Source organism: Mustela erminea, chromosome 7 (genome assembly GCF_009829155.1).
Source record: "Mustela erminea isolate mMusErm1 chromosome 7, mMusErm1.Pri, whole genome shotgun sequence".
In the NCBI taxonomy this organism is placed as follows: domain Eukaryota; kingdom Metazoa; phylum Chordata; class Mammalia; order Carnivora; family Mustelidae; genus Mustela; species Mustela erminea.
This window is the reverse complement of record NC_045620.1, coordinates 79,256,720-79,282,863: the sequence shown is the minus strand read 5'-3', so window position 1 is coordinate 79,282,863 and position 26,144 is coordinate 79,256,720. Positions and strand designations below refer to the sequence as shown.

General features: G+C 38.8%; 1 long non-coding RNA gene across 1 annotated transcript in view; it reads left to right on the top strand.

Moving 5' to 3' along the window:
• LOC116595615 overlaps positions 1-26,144 on the top strand; it is a 371,042-nt gene that overhangs the window by 14,518 nt on the left and 330,380 nt on the right. Inside the window, exons 2-3 of the long non-coding RNA XR_004287772.1 lie at positions 11,600-11,756; positions 21,268-21,371. This is a non-coding gene — a long non-coding RNA (uncharacterized LOC116595615). The remainder of the gene's footprint in view (positions 1-11,599; positions 11,757-21,267; positions 21,372-26,144) is intronic.

Below are 26,144 nucleotides of genomic sequence, written 5' to 3'. Positions count from 1 at the left end.
TTGTGTTTGATTGATATTTTTGTAGTAAACCATTTTGATTCCCTTCTCATTTCCTTTGATATATTTTTAATGTATTTTCTTTATGGTCACCATGGAGATTATATTTAACATCCCAAATTATAACATTTATAATATTTATAATATAAATTTATAATTTATAACATTTATAATATAAATTTATAATATTTAACTAATTAAAATTTATACTAACTTATCTTCAATAGCATATAAAAACTCTGCTTCTATATAGCTTTGTCTTTCCACCCCCCTTTATGTTTTTGTCACAGATTATATCTTTTTACATTGTGGACCCAACAATAAAGATTTATAATTATTTACAATTATTTATTTTGACTTTTAAATCCTGTAGGATATAACAAATAGAAACCAAAACACAACAATAATGAATTCTATATTTTCTCATATATTTATTTTTACCAGAGATCTCTATTTCTCATATCTTCAAGTTACTGTCTAATGTCCTACATTTTAACTTAAAGGACTCCATTTAATATTTCTTATAAGGCAGGGCTAGTGGTAATGAGCTCCCTGAGCCTTTGTTTAGCTGGGAGTGTCTTAAATCATTTCTCACTTTTGAAGGACAGTTTTGCCAAATGTAAAATTCTTAGTTGACAGATTTCTTTTTTCTTTCAGCACATGAACACCATCCTGCTCTCTCCTGGCCTTCATAGTTTCTGGAGAAATTAACTGTTAATCTTACTAAGGATCCCATGTATGTAATGAATTGCTTCTCTCATTGCTTTTAAGATTCTCTTTTTGTCTTTAGATAGTTTAAAATGTCTCAGTGTGCATCTTTTGGGTTACATCACTTGGGATTTGTTGAGCTTCATGGATTCATAGATTTATGTCTTTCATCAGATTTCAGAAGTTTTGAGTTGATATTTTTTCAAATATTCTTTCTGCTCTCCTTTTTTTCTTCCACCTCCTTCTGGAGAATGTGTGTATTGGTTTTTTGATGATATATCACAAGTTTCTTAGGCTCTGTTTATTTATTTATTTATTTATTTTACTCTTTTCTTTCTATTCAGACTAAGTAATTTCAATTGTCCTATATTAAAGTTCACTAATTCTTTCTTTGTCTGGCTTAAAATAATTTTGAACCCCTTTAGTGAATTTTTCATTTTGATTATTATAATTGTCAGCAGAATTTTTTTGTGCCTTTTTATGATTTCTGTCTCTTTATTGATTTTTTCAATTTGCTTATACATTGTTTTCCTGATTTCCTTTAGTTCTTTAGCCATGTTTTTCTTAAATTATTAGTGTATATTTAAGACAGTTGTTTTAAAGTCTATCAGTTCTAATTTTTGGACTTCCTCAGAGATGGTTTCTGTTAATTAATTTTGTTTCTTTAAATGAACCATTCTTTCCTGTTTCTTTGTACGCCTTGTGATTCTTTGTTTCAAACTGGACATTTGGATTTTATAATATAGCAACTCTGAAAAACATATGTACTCCCTTTCCTAGGGTTTTCTGTGTTTTTTGTTTGTTTGTTTGTTTGCTGAATGCTATAGTAGTTCATTTGTTTAACAACTCTCCCGAACTGTTTTTGCAAAAACTGTATTCTTTGTTGTGTATGGCCACTGAAGTCTATGTCCCTTTGCTTGTGTTCAGCTAGTATTTTGATAGAAATTTCCTTGAATTCTGGAACTGAACAAACACCTCTCTTAGTCTTAGTAGATGTGCACTCCTTCAATACTTAGGCTTACCCTGGGCCTGGGAATCAGCCTGAGGTGAACACTTAATGTATTCTTAAGCCTTTTCTGAGTATTCATTATCCTCTGGGTATGCACATGGTTTTCTGAATTTCCCTATGTATATGACTGCTTTTATATGTTCTAGTTTACCGAAGAAACTTCCCAGCTTTTGTTCCCAGGCCTTAGTAGTCTGTTGTAGGTTTTGATTGTCGTCTTTTGTCACAGGCATCTGAGCATTGTTAGTGTAGCTTGCAGGATTTTTGAACAATGCCAACTGCTTTTTCGCTCTGAGTTCCTAGTTAGGTGAAAGAGATGAGTACCTTTTATCAGGACTTCAGATCACTCTTGCTTAAAACAGACATATACAATCATTTGTGGATATGCTTTACTTTGCTCCCTCCTGAACTGGGTCTTCACAGTGGGAAACTGGACTGCTGCTACAGTAATATTGCCACATTCTGGGGAGGGGACAGGCATGGGTGAGTAAAAATGCTGCAAAGCTCTCTTGGTATCTTAAAGTTCCCTTTTTCTTGATGCCACATTCACTTGTCTTTTGTAAACTTTGTTTTTCAGAGTTCTGATGGATTGATTCTGATTGTTTTGGTTTGTTTTTCACTATTTTTATGGAGCACTGAGAACCTAGAACTGTCTGTTGCCATTTTGCTGATAATACTCTCATCCTAAAATTAACCACTTAATTATTTTGGAAAGGTTTATGAGAATCCCGCAGTTTCAGATTTGGAGAAAACTTTTGAAATCATGTAGCCTTGTCGTTTATAACCCTTCTCTCCAAAGTAGTTGGCATTTCATGGAATTCCTTTAGGGCTATCTCAGAATGTTTGAGCCTCTTTATGATCTCTCTCCCCCATCTTCCCCTAGAATCTCTCAGACTTTGTTACCCTTACTTTTTTTTTTAATGATATGCTTTCATTTGAATCTAGAGTTTTTGGCTTAAAAATTTTCAGGAACCAATGATTCATTTCAAGTGTTTAGTTCAGAACTAGGCAAGGAAGTTTCAGGCTCCTTAGTCAAAGTCCTCCAGTTTCCCAGCTACTCAAGAGAGGTAGCTGGACTGGGACATGCAGGCAGGCTTGGCAGGATAATAACATGGTGTCTTTGTTCAACACTGAGCTAAAGCAAAGGCACTGTGCTATGTAGGGGAAGGTAGGAGGAGACTGTTGTGACACTTGTCAGTCCTTTTCTATCATCCTGAACAATCCAGTTCTGGCTCCACGTTTGTACCCTCTCAGCACAACTAGCCTCTGAATCTGACCAGATTGAATCTTCTTGGAGGGCAACTTGCCAGCTATTTATTGTTATTGGAGAATGTCTCCGGGAACATTCACTTTTCCTTCTACCATTATCTGAAGAGTTAACAAAGTTGTTTTTGTTCGTTTGTTTGTTTACCATATATAATTCTCTTCCCTAGAGAAGATCTACAAAATAACATTTTCTCCATTTTGTTATATTTTCAGTTCTACTTATGTATATGGCCACTAGCTCTGAGTACATGAGACTATTATATAGTAATAATGAACCTTTTTTTTTCAATTTTCACTGTTTTTGAGCAAAAAAAGGGAGCTTAAGTGATTATCGAACCAAGACATTGATACCCAGAAAGGACATGGGACACCAGACATATTATCAAGCTAAACCTAAAGAGAGGTTGGAGAATTTCTGCTGAGAGAAAATAGCAGTCTTCATTGGGTGGAGTTCACTGCAATTATTAAAGACAGCAATCTGGTCTGATGCAATTAACCTCTCAGAGTCTCTTAGAATCCAAAGACTCCATCTTCTGTAGTAATTAAATAATACCTCATTTTGTATATGTTTTATGGATCTACATTTTATTTTCTTTGATATAATTTATATGCATTTAATATATGTATAAATATGTAATATTTTTACATATACACACATATATACACGTGTATTAAACATGCAATATTTGTATATACACACATTTTTTATTGGTTGATTGTATAAAAGTATAAAAAGCATGATAATATCACTCAGGAGTTTGTAGGAGCAGCGGTTTTCAATCCTTATAATATTATATCTAAATAGAAAACAATTAGCTTGGAGGTTTTCTTGCTGACTGGTATATTGACATGATTGTGATACCTCCAGCTGGCTTTTTCACACTGAATGACAATTACATGCATGCCCCATGATAGTTGATGCTCACAGAGCATAAAGAGAAAGGAAAACAGTGATCTTAGGTCCTTGAGGGAAGGCTATAACCACGGACAAAGTAAGCAAACAGAAACCTAGCTAATTGAAAGGGAGGATAGTTAAAATTTAGCAATGTTGAATTGGGAATAGCATCAGAGTCAAAAGGAACTTAAATTTCACTGGGTGATTGAAAAATAACACGGCAAATTGTTTCTTCCTCCAAATTTATGGAGCTGAAATAAGCCACAAACTCCTTCACCCTACCCTGTCATAAAAGGGAGCCATTGAATATATAGGTCTGGAATGAGTTTCGATAAAAAGATATTATTTTCTAAAATCAGAAGTGTATTTTACCTTTTGCATATTTTAACTATGATATTATGGTTATGTAGCTTTGCATTCACATGATCAGTAGGGCTTCCTGTTTGGAAGTTCTAAGTATCTGAGTTTCTTTACCACCATGTAACTCCCTCCCACAATTGGAATAATAATATTTTTGATTTTTAAGGTAAGGAATAATATGTACATATGAAATTGGTAACAAATAATGAAAAGTTATGTATTAAGACAAAAAAAAAATCCTCCTACACATGCTTCTTAAAGGTACATTATTCTAGTGGAAAGATCCTGGTGGAAATTCTGAAAGCTTGGATTCAAGTCTGCACTCTTCCACTTACCATGTGTTTTGTCGAGTCACTTTTCTTCTCAAAGCCTTTCTCCCCCCTCAGATTTGCACTGTGAAGACAGGAATTTTGCTTTCTAATCCCTGAGTTATTTTGAAATAATATCTAGGAAACCATTTGGAAAAAAGATAGTGATATGTAAATGATGTGGATGGTGATGCTCCCAACTAGAAATTAATCTTTTCAAAAATTACAATTCTTATATGGCTATATATATATATCTATATACACACACACACACTCACACACACACATATAGATATATAAAGGTTTTTTATTTACTTATTTGACAGACAGAGATCACAAGTAGGCAGAGAGGTAGGCAGAGAAAGAGAGAGAGAGAGGGAAGCAGGCTCCTGGCTGAGCAAAGAGCCAGATGTGAGGTTCGATCCCAGGACCCTGGGATCATGACCTGAGTTGAAGGCAGAGGCTTTTACCTACTGAGCCACCCAGGCATCCCTGGCATTTTATATTTTTTAAGATAAGATGTAATAACTAGCCATCTTTCCATGAAATAAGAAACATTTAATTACCATTTTTACCTGAACTGACGATGGAAAGAATAATGGAAAAGGAGCTAAGGAAAAGCAAGAATTAACTAACTTCTACCAACTAACAGGTTTGTGTGTGTTGCTTCACACCTCTGAGGCTTCACATTTTTATTATTCAAATGCAAATACTCTTTTTTCATTCCTTTAAATTGTTAGGATTTGGGCCGGTGCCCTGGCTTAGCTGGTTAAAGCGCCTGTCTAGTAAATTGTTAGGATTTGGTAATTTTTATCTTCAATTATCCTATGGTACACATATACACACACACACAACACATTCTTCTCTACCACTCTTTCCTTCTCCTGGCTGACTTTAATAACGTCTTCATGACTCAGCTCAGATGTTGTATCTTCTACAAATTCTCTAATTTCTCCTCCCCACCTCAGCCTGGCTTAACTAAGTCTTCTCTGTGTTATCTTCTCTATGTTATCATTGGACTCTGCTATTTGATTAAAAAGTGTGTATGCATCTTTTACCCCAACTACAATCTAAGATTCCTGAAGAAAAAGAGGTCATGTACTATTCATCTAGGGACTGGCATTTAGTAGAGTCTTAGTAAATGTTTCTTTACTGAGTGAATAAATGAATGGATGGATAATATATTAGAAGCTCTTTGAAAAGAAAAGATCATGTGTAATATGATATTTTTCAAATATAACTCCGGAAGAAAGAAGCATTTGTCTAGTGAGATAGTACTATATTTGGAAATAAGGAATCAGTTATTGGGCCATTTCTACTAATTTGATGAGTAACTCCAGGAAAATCACTTGTGCTCTCTGCATTTAACTTCCCATTCAAAAATGGGGCAATCTGCATTTCCCATTGCCTGCTTCATTAAGGATGTTGCAGAGGCCAAAATTGGAGCAATTATGTGGTATCTGCCAATTTTTAAAAATAAAGTTGAGTTATTCATTTTGGGGGATACATAAATACCAGTTCATAGTCAAACACGTATCTTACTATGTACTGAGAAGTTCCTGCAAAGTTTTCTCCAAACAATTTAAAATTAAATAACATTTTAAACGGACCTGAGGGAGACTTAATTTTAAAACATAGTTTTGTTCTTTGCCGATTTTGTAATGTACAGAATCCTTTTAGAAGGGAACAATTATTTATAATTTGTTTTATAATTTGGAATTTTCTTGTAATACCAATCTCTTGAAGTAGCAACTTCTGGATACCTCTGACGCTGTCTCCTCTTCTGCTTGGCCAGTCACTGTTGAGTGACAGTAGAGAAGAACTGTCCCCCACTAAATTGCCTCTATTGTCTGTGGGAGGTTGAATTTTTTTGTTCAGGAACAAAAAATTTCTCTATCCTGAAAAGGATAATTTTCAGATTTGTACACAGATGTCTGTGTCTTTGAGACACAGTAAAGAAGGTAATTCTTTGTGGAACATTGAGAAGTCTTGCTTCTAAACTAAGATAAAATATACAAATCTTAATTCCTTAAAGGAATGGGGATTGTTTTTTCTTTTTAAAACAAAATGTGTATGTTTCTTTGTTTGTTTAGAAATTGACTTCAGATAGAGTAACAGATCCAGAGTTAATTTCTCATATGATTATGGTGTTATTTATCCCCACTTTATCAGGATACTTCTTGTTCTCACATGGGCAAGAATGTAATTTAAGCTTTGCTTATTACTCTCCAGTTAAGAGTACAAACTACATAGTGTTCAGATTTTCCTTGCCAAGAAATTACTGTGGAGCTGAGAGCTCTTAAATGTCCCCCTCTCTGCTTCTATATGAACTTCTGTCTCATGGGAGTAGGACATCTCTGTCTTGATTGCCTTTTTTCTTTTTTAATCAACTTGATTGAAGTACACCATATGTACGATAAATTGTATCCATGTAAAATCCACGTAGGCACCACCACAGTCAAGGTGCGGGGCATTTCCAGCCACCTCCGAAAGATCCTTCCTGTCTCTTTGCATTCACTTCCCATTCCATCCCCTCCCTAGGCAATGCTTGTTGTCAGCATGAAGTAGTTTGCATGATGCCTTTTATTGAGCCCACCTTTTTGGAGTTGAGTTCCATTGTGGGGAGTCAAACTATGGTTGGAGTGAAGCAGAAGGCAGAGCTAGCCATCACTAAACTATTTGGTTGGGGGGAGGGTCTGATATTTATTTTTCTTTTTACATGTTCACCACTCAGAAGTGAGTGAGTTGTTTTTCTTTGAACATGTAAACTTAGGAGATAAAAACTCTTATTTTTAGGAGTACAGAACTTTGTTCCATTCAAATTTTGAAAGTGGTCAAGGGACAGGGTCAAGACTACTCATCTTCATATGGGTTTAGCACAGCAGTTCTGACCACTGGACATTTGACTTTATATGGTGAAGAGTCAAGTGCTGTTGGTGAAATGTTTGCAAAGGGATTGGCGTGAAATTGCCTGACTTGTATTTTATGCTTGTGCCACAGTCCAGAAATAAACATTACATTTCTTTCTCTAAATACATTTGTGTCCTGGATAGCCAACCAACAACTATTGTCTCCCCACCCCCCCCACCCCCCAGTTAAACAGCAATTGTTTTGGATGAAGAAATGGTACTGTTTAAAACTCCTTCACTCTGAAGAGTCTCCTGGATGAGAAGAAAAATAGATTTCCAATCTTAGGAATCAAATGGCCTTATTCACTGTCAGTCTTATGACTTTGCCCCCACATGTTAAAATTTTGTGAAATTGGGCTCTAACCTGTTTCAAAGAAAAGTTGTGAAGCTCCTCTATCAGGACCATTCCAGACACAGGGGCTTTTCCAGCTTATACAAGTACCCCTTTTTTCATGTTGTTTAGTGGAAGAAGTGACTTTTAACCTTTCCATGCCTAGGTTTCCCTTCTCCTTTTTAAGAAGGTTTAATTAACCCATTTCATTTCAGTTTAACCTATTGTTTAGAAATTTCTAGGGGCTTAATTTACTTAAAGCAGAAAGTCAGATTTTTCCCTCTCTCCTCCTTTTTATTCTTTTATAGGCAAGAACTGTAGTATATGCAGATTATTGAGAGAGGAAAAATACTCTCTGAAAAGGTGGCTTTCTTAAAAGGCGCGAGCAGTATTAGTGTCATGTCTGAAGGACCCATTTGTGTCAACTGTACAGACCTTTCAATGGAAAATTGTGCTGTGCTACCTTTTAAAGTATGAAATGCTAATTTGGGATTTACAGTTTTTGAACTGGAGGGCTGCATTTTGCATGGGATTTTGTTTAATTTCCCAGTGAAAAAAGGCATTTGAAACACAACTGCCTACAGCCAACTGTCAACAAAAATCAACTGTAATAGCACAGAGCCTGTCACTGATGTATGTGGTGATGTGGTAATCTTCTCAATTTAGCTGGATATTTCTTCTCCGTACAAAATAGCTGAAAGTCTTGCTAGGCATTTATGAATATCGGGAGGTATTATTAGGCTGATAATGGGACCAGATTAAGGAAGTGTACACTGGTTCAGAGTGTCAGTTAAAGAGACACAGGATGGGACGACGCATAGCCCTCGGTCTAAGGGACTCTTCGTATTTCAGGTTTGCTAAAGATTTGGGAGATAGCATGCTGAGTTCCATCTGCTGTGAAAGTGGCTTTCTGGGGAAAAAAATAAAGTTGTTATGCTATTTTTTCCCCCAGAAATCTGTTTTTGTTTATCAAGAGGGTGAAATAAAAAATCTCTGAAACTGGAAATGAGGAGGGCAGACTAGGGGAACTCTCGGAGGTGAGACTGGTCAGTATTCCTCTTCCCGCAATGCGAAGAGGTGGTGGTTCAGACCTGGCCTCTTCCCCCGCCAAGGCACGACTGTCAAAGAGCTGGGAGAAGTGAATTGTTCCGGAGTCTCTCTATTTTAGTACTGGGACCCCCTTTGGATTCTGTATAACAACTGGCAAATGCAAAGCCAAAAAAAATAAAGCTGCATATAACCTATCCTTTGGCAAGGCACAAAGTTGGCACTTATTATTAGCTGTCATCAAAACATAGCATTAGTGAAGCTTCTCATATCAAAAGGGTGTTTAGAATCAAATGGCACTTTATGTTACCAGTTGCCTTTTTTGTTTGTTTGTTTGTTTTGTTTTACGTGAGCCATCTTTGAATCTGGCCCCACGATTTATTAGCTCCAAGGTAGCTCAGCTCTCTGTGCTTAAGTTTCTTCATCTCAAAATTGGATAATAATCATAGTAATAATGATCATAGATAATAATCATAGTAATCATGCCTATCTAATAGGGATTTTGCAAAAAATTTCTTAATAGATATGAAGAGCTTAGAACACTGTTTGACATATAGTAAGTGTCATAGAATTAGCTGTTATTGTCACCATCATCATCATCATCATTGGCAAAAGTAACATACTTACTATTATCAAGTAGTCACAGCAAAAGGATAGTAAGAGTATAATAGCACATATGCTACATAACCTGTTGTGAAAAGTGTATTCAGTTTTTCTTAATCATTGTGTTTTCCTATGGAGATGGAAGATAGGGGTGAATTGCATTATGTTAGCTACAGAGAATATGTTCTAAGATACTTATAAATAGCAGCATGGCTTATAGGACTTCTGAGAGTGTCCTGGCCTGTTTGTGTACTGCCTTCCTGGTACCCATTTCTCTGTGGCTCTGCTCTTCTACAGTCCCTGCCTCCCACATGACCTTGATCTCTTTCCTTCCCTGCTTACTTTGGCCAATGGTGATAGATGAAGGATGGACCTCTGGTGAAGGAGTGTGGCCCCAAATAGGCTTGTTGGTGACATGTCTTGGCACACCCCTGGCATACACACTGGCTCAACAGCTAGGTTGAGCCAGTCTGATTCCTTTCTCCACAATTCTATGATTGAGTACTGAGGTATGGTTGTCAGTTTTCAGTAGGTACCCATATTTAAAGAAAATGAGATGGAGAGAAGGGTATGGTTAAATGTGGCTTGCCAGTTATGTAGAAATTAAAGCTCTGGTAAAATAATGGAGCAAAAGAGAAAGGCAGCGACACCATGAGAGAGAATCTCTGAGGTGGCCTCTTTTTCTGTTTCCTGAGCAGTTTTTCCAGATCTTATGAGACCCCTTTATGTCCCTACAACACACTTCCCGTCGTCTTGACTCCTCCCTCATTTGAGAGGGTTTCTGTTCCTTGCAACCAGTTAGAGCACAGTGAGTCTAAGTTTTTGTGTGTGAGTAAGAAAATAAAGGTTTATGCTGGTGAGTAAAAAACACTGCATGTAATGGAATTAAAATAACACTTGAAAGGATGGTCAGAGACATTTCCATCTTTCCATCCAGAATCCAAAGGCGGTCCCAGTACTAAAGTCTTAGGAATAAAGGGTTGGCAGAAATAAAGGAATGGGCAATTATCTCTAGGTTCTAGTGGACTGATAAGGTCTCTGCACACATGGTGATTACTTTGTAATGGAGTAGTCATATAGATGATCAATGAATAAATATAAATAAACATGGTAACAGTAATTATAGACTGAGATGACTTTGATGAAGGCATTAAGTAAGGAGTAAAATTAGGACATCCGTTGGAAGTTTGCTGAGGTGTTTTCTTTAGCACCAAATGATTTTGCTGGGGCACTACCTTTGTTCTTACAGTGAATAAATCCCATATCACCTTGACCTATTCATTCCCTTCCTCAGCCTTGGCCAGTGATGGTGGACTGGGAATGGATCTCTGATGGAAAAGTATGGCCCAAGACAGGCCTAGGAATAGGTATATACTGGATCAACATGTATTCCACATAGATATGGACCACTCCTGGCAAGACATAAAGCTTTCTGCCTTTTATTTTCCAAAGATGATTCCAAAAACGAGCATTATATTTTTTAAGTTTTTTCTCTGTTTGGAATGGATTTGGATTGTGGATAATGGAACAACAATTTAATGAGCCTACCTTTTACTAGGCAATGTGCAATATCCTTTCCACAATTCTCTGATTTAATGAACAAAACCACCCACTCTCACCTCGTAATCATTGGCATTTATATACAGTGACTACCTGGCATTCAGGCTTCTGTCTAGATGTGGAAAGGAGCATTTCTCTCTGGACTAAGGGGTGTTTTAATCTGCTGCCTGTTTCCTCTAGCATCAAGTTCTAGCCTGAATACAGACTTTTAATGAGCAACCCATATGTAAATAATTAGTATAAGAGAGGAATTAACTATCATTACTCAATTGCTTTTTTTTTTCTTTTTAGAAATGATTTGCTATTCAGTTTTAAGCTTTCCAACTATCTTGATGGGGATCCAACTTGGAGGAAAGAAGTGTTTTTTGTTCTCATTATCACTTCCAGTTAAAACTGCATAGTTAATTTCCAGAGGTAGACATCCCCTTGAGTACTCATGATAGGAAATAGAGAAATTACTGTTCTGTGCTTTCAAGATTGAGAGAAATCTAGAACTTTGGAGAGGAGGGAAAATAACAGACATCGGATTGTATATGAAACAATAGAATTTAGTGAGCATGGAAAATTCTGTTGCTAAATACATGAACAATTCTCTTGAGTTCTTCCCAGGATGCCAAACAAGTGGTCTCAGCAGGAACTTTTTCTTCTTCAAGTTTTTACATATGGAGAGAAAAAAAAAAAAGTAAAGCAGATACAAGCACACTGACCAGTAAGCCTTGGGATGTAGTAGGAAGGTCAGGAGAACCATGCCCTACTTCTCTAGAAGGTGAATGTTGACTGATTAGGGTGGTTGGAAAACCACCTAACCTTGACATCTAAATAGGTCCTTTGCTGATGGTATTTCTCTTTCTTCTTTACTGGGTACTTTTCATTCAGAGGCACTTAAGTATGATGATAAAGATACAGCCATCACTACCCCATTGTCCATCAGGAATGCCATGTCATGAAATAATTATTCCAGGCAAAGTGGTGATACTCCTGCTTCACAGTGCCTTTTTATCCCAAGGGCAAGATCTATCTCTTTCTCTATTCATAGAGTTAAGCTTAGACCAAGTGTGAAACTGCTTGCATTTTTCTTCTCATGAACTCTGAATTCTCTCATGTTTGTCCTACATTTACTCAAAAATACTGGTCCAGAGCCTACTTTGTTCCAGAAGCTGCTGGAGATGCAGCAGTAAACAGGACAGACAAGGTCTTTGCTCACATGAGATTATATTCTACTAAGGAAGACGGATCATCAAGCAAATATAAACAAAGTAATTATAGCTTGTGATGATTACCAGGAAAGAAAGTTTATCCAGTTGGTGCTCAGAGCCATCCCCTCCTCAAACCAAGCCTCCAGCATTCCTTCTTTGTCTTTCAAGTGCACAGCTGACTTTTTAGTTTTATATACAGCTATCTAATGCAACATCAAGCCCTTCTCTCCTTTCCAGATTCTTGTTCCTAAATCTCTTCTATCTAGACATTTAGAACTGCCAGTGAGCCCAGTATTAAGAAATTTTCTTGGAAGAAAACACGCAAGGCACAAATTGTGTGTTATCAAAGTCTGGAACCCCCAGAAGACAAGTAGCTGTATGGTAGTTATTTGCATACACGTCTGTCTTCCCTATTAGACCTCCTTGAAAGTAGACACTAATCTCTTTCTTTTGTCTCCTGTGTTATATGCACATAGTAGGAACTCAGTATATTGCTCACTGAATTCAATTGGGTAGCAAAGACCATAAGCTCTTGCCAAAAGCATTAGTGAATGCATGTTTGAAGAAAATTAACTAACAATTAAGATAAAAACGTCAGTATTCACATGGATTTTGGCGGAGCAGATGCATTTCCTTACTGGCGAACATAAGGCTTTTTAGACCAATGAATCTGGCATCCTACCGTCCCTTGCCAGCAAGGCATGGCAGGGATGGAAGAAAAGAAGTGTGGGCTGAATGCAGACTTTGGCAAATGTTTGGCACTTGCCTCACTCCTGCCAGAGTCATAAGCTCTTGGTCTGTGTGGCAGGAGGTATGAGAGAGAGAAATTGACAGGTCCTAGGGTAAGACCTACCTATGGAGGTGCTGAAACTATTTTTGTTTTAGCTTGATATTTGTGAGAAGGATGCCCTATCTAGCCCAGTTGAATAATTGCAGGCAGCTTCTCTGAATACTCCCTCCAGGGACCTAGTTCAGTTGATTCCTTGGCTGAGGTCTTACAACATGCCAGCCTTATACATAGAGACGGGGTTCCTGACACAGACAATCAAGATTCTTTTTTTAAATTTAATGTTTTTCAGTGTTCCAAAATTCATTGTTTATGCATCACACCCAGTGCTCCATGCAATACGTGCCCTCCATAATACTCACCACCAGGTTCACCCAACCCCTTACGCCCCTCCCCTCCAAAACTCTCAGTTTGTTTCTCACAGTCCACAGCCTCTCATGGTTTGTCTCTCCTTGCGATTTACCCCAATTCACTTTTCCTTTCCTTCTTCTAATGCCTTCCATGTTATTCCTTATGCTTCACAAGTAAGTGAAACCATATGATAATTGACTCTCTCTGCTTCACTTATTTCACTTAGCATAATCTCCTCCAGTACTATCCATGTTGATACAAAAGTTGGGTATTCATCCTTTCTGATGGAGGCATAATACTCCACTGTATATAAGGACCATATCTGCTTTATTCATTCGTCTGTTGAAGGGCATCTTGGCTCTTTCCAGAGTTTGGTGACTCTGGCCATTGCTGCCATGAACATTGGTCCTTCTTTTCCCTACATCAGTATCTTTGCGGTAAATACCTAGTAGTGCAATTGCAGGGTCATAGGGAAGTTCTATTTTTAATTTTTTAAGAAATCTCCACACTGTTTCCCAAAACTTTGCATTCCCACCAAGAGTGTAAGAGGGTTCCCCTTTCTCCACATCCTCTCCAAAACTTGTTTGCTGTCTTGTTGATTTTGGCCATTCTACCTGGTGTAAGGTGGTATCTTAATGTGGTTTTGATTTGAATCTCCCTGATAGCTAATGATGATGAACATTTTTTCATGTTTCTGTTTGCCATTTGTATGTCTTTTTTGGGGAAGTGTCTGTTCATGTCTTCTGCCCATTTTTTGACATGATTATCATTTGTGAATATCTTCTCCCATTCCGTGGGTTGCCTCTTTGTTTTGTTGACTATTTCCTTTGTTGTGCAGAAACTTTTGATCTTGATGAAGTCCAAAAAATTCATTTTTGCTTTTGTTTCCTTTGCCTCTGGGGACATGTCTTGAAAGAAGTTGCTGTGGCCAATGTCGAAGAGGTTACTGCCTATGTTTTCCTCTAGGATCTTGATAGATTCCTGCCTCATGTTGAGGTCTTTTATCCATTTCGAGTTTATCTTTGTGTATGGTGTAAGAGAATGGTCAAGTTTCATTCTTCTACACATAGCTGTCCAATTTTCCTAACACCATTTTTGAAGAAACTGTCTTTTTTCAATTGTATATTTTTTCCTGCTTTGTCAAAGATTATTTGACCATACTTGAGGGTCCATATCTGGGCTCTCTACTCTGTTCCACTGGTCTATGTGTCTGTTTTTGTGCCAATACCATGCTGTCTTGGTAGTAAAGCTTGAAATCAGGCAAAGTGATGCCCCCAGTTTTGTTTCTATTTCAACATTTCCTTAGCAATTCATGGTCTCTTCTGGTTCTGTACAAATTTTAGGATTGTTTGTTCCAGCTCTTTGAAGAATGCCGGTGGAGTTTTGATCATGATGGCATTGAAAGTGTAGATTACTCTAGGCAGTATAGACATTTTAACAATGTTTATTCTTCCAATCCTTGAGCATGGAATGCTCTTCCATCTTTTTGTGACAATCAAGATTCTTACCCTTGGGTGACCACTGTTCCTGCTGGAAAGGTAGGACTTGGCTTGTAACCAGGAAGGGAAAGCCAACCATGATATTCTTCCTGCCCCAAGAGTTCACCTTTCTGGGTCCACATATGCATACATGCACACACACAGAGGGAACCACACAGACACATATGCATATACACTAGTCCTTTCCCACATAGGATATATAAGAGCAATTGCTTCAGGCCCCACATTTTGAAACTGTAACCTGAGGATGCTTCCAGGTTACAGGGCAGGTTACAAGAAGCAGGTTACAAGAACGAGGAAAGGTAACACCTGGATATGGAAGAAGGATGTGGTGTTACTAGCTGACCTGGGTTGTATGGACCTAAATCTTCCTTGATATAAATTGTATGAAGTGAATGGCAGGAATATACAATTCATTCATTCATTCAGTTGGTCTTCATTTAAGAAATGATTGTTGAGTATCTACCATGTGCTAGCGACTAGGGATGCCACAGAAGGCGAAAAAAGAACATTGTAATCTATAGAGAAAACAGATTTAACCAGATAGTTCCACAAATATAAAATTGGCAACTGTGATAAGGGTTAAGCTACTAGGTGCTGTGAGAGGTTAAATTATGGGATTTAACCCATCAGGGAAGACTTTTTTTTTTTTTTTTTTTTTTTTTAACGTACCTGCTTTTGCTAATAAAATGCTTTTTGGAGGTCTTGGATTGGGGGCAGTGGGGTTGCCTTCCACCCTGTGTTTCCCAAGGTCATCTTTGTATCAGTATGTGAATGCATGCACACAACTTAAATAGACTGGTTCTGTCCTTTTCTCTCTTTGCTTTTTATTTTATTTGTTTATTTATTTGTACATATTTATAACTATTTTTAATGTAGCTGTGTTTACTCATCATCTTCAGGAGACTATAGGAATTGCATCAAAAATGCAAATTCTTCAGTCACTCCCCAGACATGGGAGGATGTTTCCAATGAGCTGGAAAACAGAGCTGAGTGATGTATCATAAAACATAGATTTTATGTTGAATGGTCCTATTTTGAATCGTTTTTACATTAAGGTAGAATGCACTGGTGGCAGCGTGATGTGTGGAAAAACCAGAGATCTGGGGTCTGAGAGCCTCCACCACTTGTCCATGGGGCCCTTGGGTAATTTACAAAGCTTCCCTGAGCCTCAGTGACTCCGTCTGCAAGAGGGAGATTATTATTGCCGCCTCAGAGGTTTTGGGTGAAGAAATATGTGAAGGTTCTAAGACAGTAATGCTCCAACAGTAGTAGGAACTTGGTAAATATTTGTTTCCTTCCCTGCATTCAGATTCTTGGGCCACTTTATCATATGTCTTCATGGAGGCACCCTGCTGCTTTCAAAGAAGGTTTCTTTTACCATAGAAAGCGGGATCCGGGGGAATATTCTAAAGGGATTCTCATCTTTACCTAGGGAAGATGAGATGCCCCTGCCCCAGTTTATAACAAGATTCCATAGAAAGGGGGAATGGAAGATGAATGTACATTAAAGTGATTCAAAACATGAGCAGACTCTGTGAGTGTTATGCACAGATGAGTTAATTGTTTTGCCTTAAATATATTTCCTGAAGAACAGAAGCCCGATCACAGCACACATCGTTATGTATTTTAGACAAACAGCACTTTGAATCAAATTATAGTACATGCATAAAATATTAAAATAAGACATTTATAACAAATCTTTCTAACTTAGTGCTCAGCTCTAAAATAGATTTATATGCGGATAAGCAATAGGTGCGATAAATGTGGTAGAGATCCCACGATTTAAATTGCAAATCAATGGGGCATCATGGGAAGAAGGAATGCAGACTTGAAGTACTGAGGGAAAAGATCCAGCTATACAATATTTTTAGGTCTTCTGCCTGATTTCTTTTTGCAATGTCTGTATCTGGACTCCACATTTGATAAATTATAATATCTGCTCTCTCATATAGTTCTTTTACACTCCCAATTTAAATGATCTAATTAAAACCTTCATTTATTGTTCCTTTTGTTTATTGTTGAACTGTTGCCAATATAGAGTTCCCCAGGGTCTTCAAGTTATTTTAGCTAGGTGGGAGATTTTAGAAGAACGTTATTGTTTCTCCATGAACAAAATAGGTAGTGAAACGGGGAATGATATCCTTGGTCATGCGGGTGTGTTGCTGCTTCACTGGGTCGCCTTGCCCTCTTTACTCCACTGCCCAGGGTTTGTTGGACAATGTGTGGTGAATGTGTTGACAACTTGTCTCCAGGAATGATCCCTCCCTAAGAATATTAAACCCATTTCGTTTATTTTGAAGAGCTTTAGGGCTATCAGGTTGAATGTATATAGAGCTGAATGCTTCTAGGTTAGCTGACCTGCTAGAATGTGGGAGTCCCCCCATATCAGAAACCCTTGGAAGAGCCCTAAGGGATGAAGTTGTGCTGTGGGACTCTCATGGCACCCAGTCCACGTTGGAGAAGTAGATCATTTGCTCCCAGCATCTCTGGGTGTAGATGCCCTGTTCTGACTTGCCCCGCAATTATTCTCAGGGCTGAAGGCCTGTGAATGAAGGGGAGGAAGGCAATCACAAAGGGTTAATGACAGTATTTCTGGGTGCTGCTAACTAAAAGATCAAAACTAAAGTTGGCCAAAATTTTATATGTAGCCGCAGAATTGAAACATCTCTTAGCAAGGGATAGACTTGTTTTACTTAGAAAGCTTTCTTCTTTGCCAGATCTGTATGGTAAAAACTTCTCTTCTCATTGAGTATCTGTAACATTAGATTTCCTTCACAGAGAAAGTCTGTGTAGCCATGTTTCTTTGTTTTTTCCCCTCTTTCTCTATTCTTCTTCTTCTTCTTCTTCTTTTTTTTTTTTGCAATGTATCATATGGCTTTTTTTTTTTAAGATTCTATTTGTTTATTTGACCCAGAAAAACAAAGAATGTGAGCGTGTGAGAGAGAGCGAGCATGGGGAGGGGGAGGGGCAGAGGCAGAGGGAGAAGCAGATTCCCCTCTGAGCAGGGAGCCAGATGTGGGACTCGATCCCAGGACCCTGAGATCATCACCTGAGCTGAAGGCAGATGCTTAAGCAGCTGAGCCACCCAGGCACCCCTCATACTGAGTATTTAATGCTTATATTCCTGGTGTAATTAACTTACTTACCTTTTTGCACTCTGCTTACCATAATTTTTTCCAATACTTTTTTGGAAGTTGTTTCATTAAAGGTAATAAAGGAAGAAATAAATGTCTTCATATTCAAGATTTTAGGTGGCAAGCTTTGATCATACTTCACATTAGCCAGTCATACCAGAAGAGAAGGGAAGGCCTGGCTATATTCCTACTGTAAAGCTGTATCTGTCAATGCTTCACTCCATGTAGATCAGTATAATTAGGGCAGCTCTTAGGAAGAAATTAAATATATGTAATTAAATACATGTTTACAGATTCTTCCTGGAACTAAGGTACCAGTATGTGTTCCCAGTAGTCTGTTCCAATAAGAGCCAAGTGCAACCTTAAAATAGAGATGTAAAGAGTTAGATCTGTACCATCCATTACAGTAGCCACTGGCCACATGTGGCTACTCAGCACTTAAAATGTAGTTAATCTTAGTTGGCAAGAACTATGAATATAAAATACATACCAGATGTTGAAAACTTAATACAAAAAAATGAAATATCTCAATTTTTATATTGATTAATTACCAAAATGATAATATTTTGGATATATTGGATTAAATAAAATACAGTAGTAAAATCCTTTTCATATGTTTCTTTTTCTTAAAAATGTGGCTACTAGAAAATTTAAAATTATGTATGTGGCTCACGTTATATTTCTACTGGACAGTACTGAGCAAGATTGATGTGAGGTAATATTGTAACTAATTGGGTTAAAAGACTTTGGTATTAGGCAGCTCACTTTGTTCTTTATAGCATGGCTGAATTTCATTGTAAATGGAGTCCTATTTTAAGTGTGCCAGGAGATCTTGCTGGTTAAAGTAACCCCATGGTGAGAACTGCCATCTTATGAGTAATCGCTCCCTAATATACTTGTTTAATAGGTTTGGATTTTAATAGGGTTTTCCTAAAGCAAAGTTCACCAATTTTATCATTCGCTTTCCAACGTGACCATTATTTACTTCTGTGTGAAGAGTCTCTGGCCTTTCCTGAGATGCATTTTTTTGTTTATTTATCTTTCACAGTCGCCCCTTCTTAGAAGGGAAGTGTGGTTTGGGTGAATGTGCCTGGAATCCGAAGGTAGTCTGCCTGGGCTCAGCATGAGCATTTGTAGTGATCTTTGGCAGATCCACCTCTCTGAGCTAAAGTTTCCTCCTCTGTGAAATGGAATGATAACTTGGAGCTTGCAGGGCAACAAGGCACATTCTGTGACACAATTGCTGTCGTGGGCATATGGACTCAATGGAATGAGCCCCCTGTCATCCCCTTTGGTTTTATAAGCGCCTTAGGGCCCAAGTTTCTAGGACCCTGAATCTATATTGCTGACCACCGATTATTTTTCCCTAGGGAAGGCCATTATTATGAGCACTGTGTACCTGTTGGAAGTACAGAGGTGCTCATGGCCCTAGTGAAGAGGGTCACACATAAGCTCCTGGCCTGCGTCTTTGCATTTGCCCTTCTCCTTGCCCAGATGACCCTCCCTCCCCCATCATTTCCTTTCCCATCGTCTTGTCCAGCCTTCACTGTCCAGATGAAGTATCGCCCGTTTCATTAAGCCTCTTTGACTACTTCAGTAAGAACTAACTTACTAGCTTTACACATTTTACACATTCCTGTGCTTACTGTCAGGTGATTTCAAGCCTAATTTGATTTCATGTGCTGAATTGTAAGCATTTTGAAGACAGTGGCTGTGCTTGATACCCGTTTCTCAACTCCCACATAGCTCGATCAAAAAATACTGATCAATTGACGAATGAGGACTTGCCTAATAGAAAATTCTCTAATGGAAGAGTAAGTGTTCATGATAAGAAGTGACCCAGTTAGAAAAAAAAAAAATCATCTTTCCAGATATCTGTGGTAAATAATCAATATGCATGTCAAAATTTAAGATTACCATCATGTAAAATCTCTATCTTATTTAACTGCTGAGTTCTAGGAGATAGCCGAGTTAGTAAGAGGATGACTTATCTAAGTTTCTGATTTTAGATCCTTTTGAGATACATCAATGTGTGTAATATACATGTGTAGATAAATGTATTAAGATCACCAAGATGCTTAGTTTCCATTTGTAGTCTTTTCTCAATAAGGCAGTAGGACATTGGCGCTTTCAACTGAGCTTAGAGATGTTGAATATGACATTCATGTCATTAAAAATAGTTAGCTGTTCTTGGCTACATTCACAAAGAAGTCCCCTAATGCTTCCTTTAATTGGCAGGATCCACACGTGGTGTCTGTTTTGCAAATGTACTCTGCACAGAGCGGCTGGAGCTGTGTATGTGTCTGTGTATGTTCTCTGTAGGTGACACTACCCCCTAATCAGACAATTGGTGCATTGTACTAGGACATACTATATGCAGACAATGCCTTGCCTACCACTCCCCCCCGCTTTTTTTTAAACCCTGAAATATGGTTGATATGGTCCATTGCAAAATGAACCTATATTGGAAATGGCAAAATTGTAATGTAAAATATACCGGGGTCAGTGGGGTGTGCTGTTTTTTGCATATATTTTTTCTCCCCTGACCCATGCCATTCCCCTGCATACAGGGAAAAAAGCTTCATCTCACACAGAAATGTGATGTCCTTTACTGCCAGAGGCTGTTGCTGTTTTAAATGAGGAAAAAGCACAATGCATGAAGAAGGAAAATTAAAGCATATTCATTTTGGAAATTAGATATGGTGTCAGGAGACTCTCAGAAAATAGCCCCGTTTGAATGGAGGCCCACACTACAAGACAGTTCACTGAACTTTTGACCACTATTTATGCTATAGAAGCTTTTGAAATAGGGAAGAGAGCAAAACATTTTATAGCTGCTTAATAGCTGAGTTCATTTTTCTTTCTTTCTTTTTCTCCCACCAGGCATTTGTCTGTCCCTTCGGTGTGTGTAAGATATGCAAACAACATGTAGTTTGTTGGCAGGCCTTTGTGTTAATGTTTCCAGGTTGGTTCCAAAACACACAGCTACTGGATGGGACACTCTCCTAGCCAACCCGGTGACCTTCCTTACCCTCCACAGCACAGTCTGCCTCCTGCCCTGGGGCTCGGCTGGAACGCCCAGGGTCACACAGGCCTTGGGAGTGGCAGTGACCTCTTCAGAGGTCATCGTGCAAGTGCAGAGAGCATAGACCTTTCCCAGTTTCCCGGGATTCCTTATGCAAAACTGGACAGGGATGGGAGAGATGATGGAAAAGACATTTTGTCTAATTTCTCCCTTTCTATTATTTGGAAGAACAGTTCTCAATTTGTGATCATCCTGTTCTGCTTCATTGCTTCCCTCCTGCAGAGCACATCACACCAGCCAGGTTAAGTGGGATTCAAGGGCCCTCCAGGAAGGACAGCCAAGATTGTTGATTCAACACTGAATAAGGAAGCACCTGGAGAAATAAGGTAGGGGAAGAGTTAATTGGGAATGGAGGGTGGGGTCATTGTAGAGGTGGAAAAAGAAATCCAGTATGTATTGGCACTAATGAAAAATATGCTTTAACTTTTATACAAATATGAAGCATGGAGCTAAATATTGCAAATTACAGGTTGTGAGTCTATGTCAGCCTTATTATTGTTATTACTATTAATGCAATGATATCAAACCTAAGGGGTCACTGTATTTGTTTAATTTATTTTCTGGGAAAGCTTAGCATTTTATTTCCAAGTGAGGACCTTTTATCTGGCCTCTAGGCGACTTGCCCCCACTGGCACCACTTGAGCTCCCCCTCTCTTGGGACCTGGGAGCTCCTTTGCACTCACTCTTTCTGATCGTCACCAGGCTTGACTCTCATGGCTTTACTCCTCACTTCCCTCCTCCATCAACCATGGGTCTCATTTCTGTTAGGCAGTAACCATGTAATATCGAGCCTATCATGGTGGCTTGAGGTGGCGTGAGGACAAGGGATGCTGGGAAAAGGCTTAGCTGTGGAATCGTTTTGTGCCACAGAATGTTCAAATGTGTCTGAAGGCTAACCTTCATGTCTTTGGCTTGCAAAATAAGGACAATCTGTTCCCGTATATGACTGTGAGCTCTCTGCAGACTCTGCAGGTGAGAAAAAAACTTCGTCATGGGGACATGCTGCTGTTTTCTCCTGCCTGTGCTCCGTGGTTTTAACTTTGGAGAGAGAGGGAGAGGGAGAGAGGGAGAAAGAGATCATCTCTCTCCTCCCCCACTCCCAGCATTATTCATTAGGAGAGGATTGTTTTCCTCCTTTGGACAGGAAACTTCTCTCCTCTCACTAGCCAGTAACAACCCTTCTGTTCATCCTTATGTCAGACCCTCACAACTGCACTAATATGATCTCTGACAATTGGAAGGAAGCGGGGAGAGTGTTGCAAGGGCCTCTCTGAAGTCAGGAGATGGCGCAGGGTCTGCCAGGACTTGGAGGTTGAGATCTGTGTGCTGACCTCAGGCCACAGGCTGAGAGAAACCAGAGAAGTTCTTTAATCAGAATCTTCTTGGCCTCAGAAACTGCCCTCCTTTGTTTCCTGTTCTCCCTGAGGCTTCTTGGCACTGCCAGTAGCCATGTTGCTTTTGCTCTGGCTTTGTGAGAGGAAAGTCCCAGGGAGGCCTGGGGGACTGCTTTGTGCTCCAAGCCCATACTACCCACCCCCTCCCGTCTATAGCCTGATCAATGGAACTGAGATAGGATGAGGGGGATGCAAAGGGGTGAGGTCATGCTGGCCATGTTGACTGTTGGCAAAAAAGGTCATCAGAAGCGGTGATGTCAGACCATTCAAACTCCACAGTTTAGAGCTGGGAGTAGGGGAAGGTAAGGGATTAGGCTTGGAAAATTCTTGAGCCCTCCCAGGCTGCTTCACCCTGTCCTTCCTACTTCTGAGGACTTTGCTGAGATAGACCCGTGGTGGACTCAGATGCCCTGCATTTGTCTGTCAATGCAGGCCTTGGCAGAGGATAATCCTTACAGTTGTCATACCATTTGTGATGGCCTGGGGTTCCCCTGCCATTGTGGTGGCTGATAGAGGTGAGCATTTTAAATAATGAAGAAAAGCAGAGACCATGACCAAATCCAGCATCCAATCCAACAACAGCTGTATTGATTTTTTCTTTTTTTTCCTTTCTTAAGAGAATGAGGAGACAGGCCTAGGCAGGATTTCTGCTTCACTTAATTATAAATGGGCATATTATAGCAAATGTTAATGATTGTATTAGTTTAGAAATTTCAAGTCTGACTCCAGTCTGTCACATTCTGATGTCCAGGCTTTAAATGCAAATCAAAAGGAAATTCCCATTGGGTGCAGCACTGGTAAGATGACCTCAATGAATGTTGCCCATATGACAGTGAGGTGTTTTCTGGGGCCCAAGAACTTTTCTGGTAGTTTCTGGTATTTCTTTTATTCTTATGGTAGTCTGTGAAATAGGATTTTTTTTTTTTTAATAGTTTAGCCATTTCTTTTTTTATACAGTTAGGTTTTGGATGAAGGTTGCATGACATACTAGACTGGTGAGAAGCAACTTGATGTAATAAAGAGAGGGACAGACTTGCATCCAAATCCTAGGTCTGCCACTGGGCAGACTTCAGGCCTTGAGCAGATCAGACTCTCCTGAGCTCAGTTATCTCATAAGTAAAACAGGTAGTGATCTCGACCATACAGCATTGTTTTGAGGATGGAGGGTACTACTCACATAATATTTACTCAATAAAAATTTATTAACGTTATCATTATAAAAAGAAGTCTTAGAGCTGAATGAGGCCTGTAAAATCTGTTAGTTCAACCTTCCCCCATCTTCAGAGAAAGAAACAAAGTTTCAGAGAAAGTCAGCACCTTGCTGAGCAGTGAGCAAAATGGCCTCAGAGCTTGTGGTTGTTCACATGCTCCCAATGCCCAGACTAATGGGTTGCCTTGGTCAGCTCAGGCTGCTGTAACAAAAGTACCATAGATTGAGTGTCCAGAACACAATGAGCATTGCTTTCCCACAGTTCTAAAGGCTGCAAGTCCAGGGTTAAACTACCCACAGATTTGGTATCTGATAAGAAGAACCCTCTTCCTGGTTCATACACAACCTGTTTCTCACTCTGTCCTCACGTGGCAGATAGGGCCAGGGAACTTTCTGGAGTCTCCACCTTCAAGTATTGTCACACTGGGCATGAGACTTCAACTTAGGACTTTTGGGGGTATAGACATTCAGTATATAGCATGGAACCCCTCCTCCTTACCATTTATTAGATCAAGGTTTTCATATTGTTGAAGATGAGTGCTATCTAAGGTTTTTTCTGAAGTGTTTCAATTTTTTTTTTTTCTCATTGGGTATTTCTAATAAATTTTTTCAGGCCTTGTACCTTGCATAGCCCTTGCTTCTTTGATGTTACTGTCTTTATTAGCTAGCCCTCTGATTCTCTTCAGCCGGAATACTTTATTACTGTATTGTCATGGATTCTTTCCTGTCTCAGACTTGTTTTTTTCACAGAGGGTAGAATACATAATAAAAGAGGCTATGCAACACAATTTATTTAACTTTGTGGTGCCCAGTTTTTGCTTTCACTGATAAGTAAAAATATCCCCCCTTTTTAAAAATTTTTCTTCATTCTAATAAGGGATAGATATAAGTTTGTCAACATTTTAGTTTTCTAAGACCTTTAAAAAAGCTCTTTTTATCTACTAACATCACCTCATGAATAAAAAGATCTTTGAAAACCGCACAAAGATAGAAAGATAGAAAGATAGAACTCTCTTCAAGCAAGAAGTATCAGAAGGGCATGAACATTGTCTATATGGTGCACTTAGAATTCTGTCACAGGTCAGTATAGGCCCATAAACAAGTAAATGGGAGCCGTTAGTCTAAGGACAAGAGTTGGGTTGCCATGTAACTGTGTAAATTGAATAACCTTAGCTCATCAGGAGCCTAAAATGGGGAGGGAAATGTTAAACTGATTTCACTGAGCAGCTATGAGTTTCAAGTAAAATGATATGAACAATGGTTTAAACATTTTGTGGTCCTATACAAATATAATGGGTTATCATGTCAGAAAGCAATTACAGAACACCTAATTTTATTTATGTATATATACACACACATGTAATGTAAATTGTATATTATTATATGCATATAAGAGCATATAAGAGTATAAGAGCTCTATAGGACAGTCATACCCCAAGGGAAAAACAATGGAAGTGACAAGAAACATAGCTTCTAGACATAATCTAGTGAGCACAAAGGACTTTGGGAGTACAGAGAACAGTTATCATGGCCCTTTCCCTGACAGAGTTCACATGAACACGGCCACTATCCCATCATCTGCATTAACTCCACCCCCAAGCACTTATCCCCAATACCGGACATATGCTTACAAAGAACTTTTGATCAACCGATTGTCTAAAATATGTGGAATAGCTTCCCAGATGGGATCTTGCTGTCAAGGCAGCGATGCTAAAAACTGAGTAATGTGGAGCTGTGTAGAATGATAGAACAATCAGTCTAGCTCTCAGTCTTTGTTGCTGTATGCCTGATTCCTGAAAGACACTGAGCCATGTTTTTCCTTAGCCCACATATAGCTGAGGATGCGGTGATCTTGTGAGGGAGCACACACATGTTTCAGGTCCTTGTGGCTGGGAAAGCACCGTGCTGAGCCATTACTGCAGATGAGAAAACTAAGGTTCACAGAAGCTAAGAAACTTGCCCAGTAACGCATGGCAAATAACTAACAAGGCAAAAGTTTTCAAATAAACCTATCTGACTGCCCAACTCTTGGTCTTTTCCACAAACTTACAGTCATATATATATGAGAGTTGTATGTCATAATGAGTGGAACAAGTAGGGATAACATGGACATGATGAACTTCTGCCTTTTTTCTCCTCCCCTAAATGAGTTGCCTTTCATCTTTCCTTGACTAACTCTAACTCAAGTCACAGTTGAATTGCCTTTTCCAAGGTCCAAAGACAGATACTAATTTGGGGGCAATTAGTTCAGGCATTGTGTGGGGCCCAACTAACCTATGCTTTCTCAGATATCAGACAAGTCAGGTTACCCAATTATTTCTGAGAGTAATTACTGTGTTTTCACTCTAGTCCATTTCTACTCTTTGGCTCATTGTTTACCTCAGAGAGGAGCAAAGAATGAATTCAAGTTACAGTCTGACATTACAATGAGATTGCCAATAGAAATCAATGACTTGTCCCATGACAAGCTAGGGTTTATGAGGCAGCCTAACGGT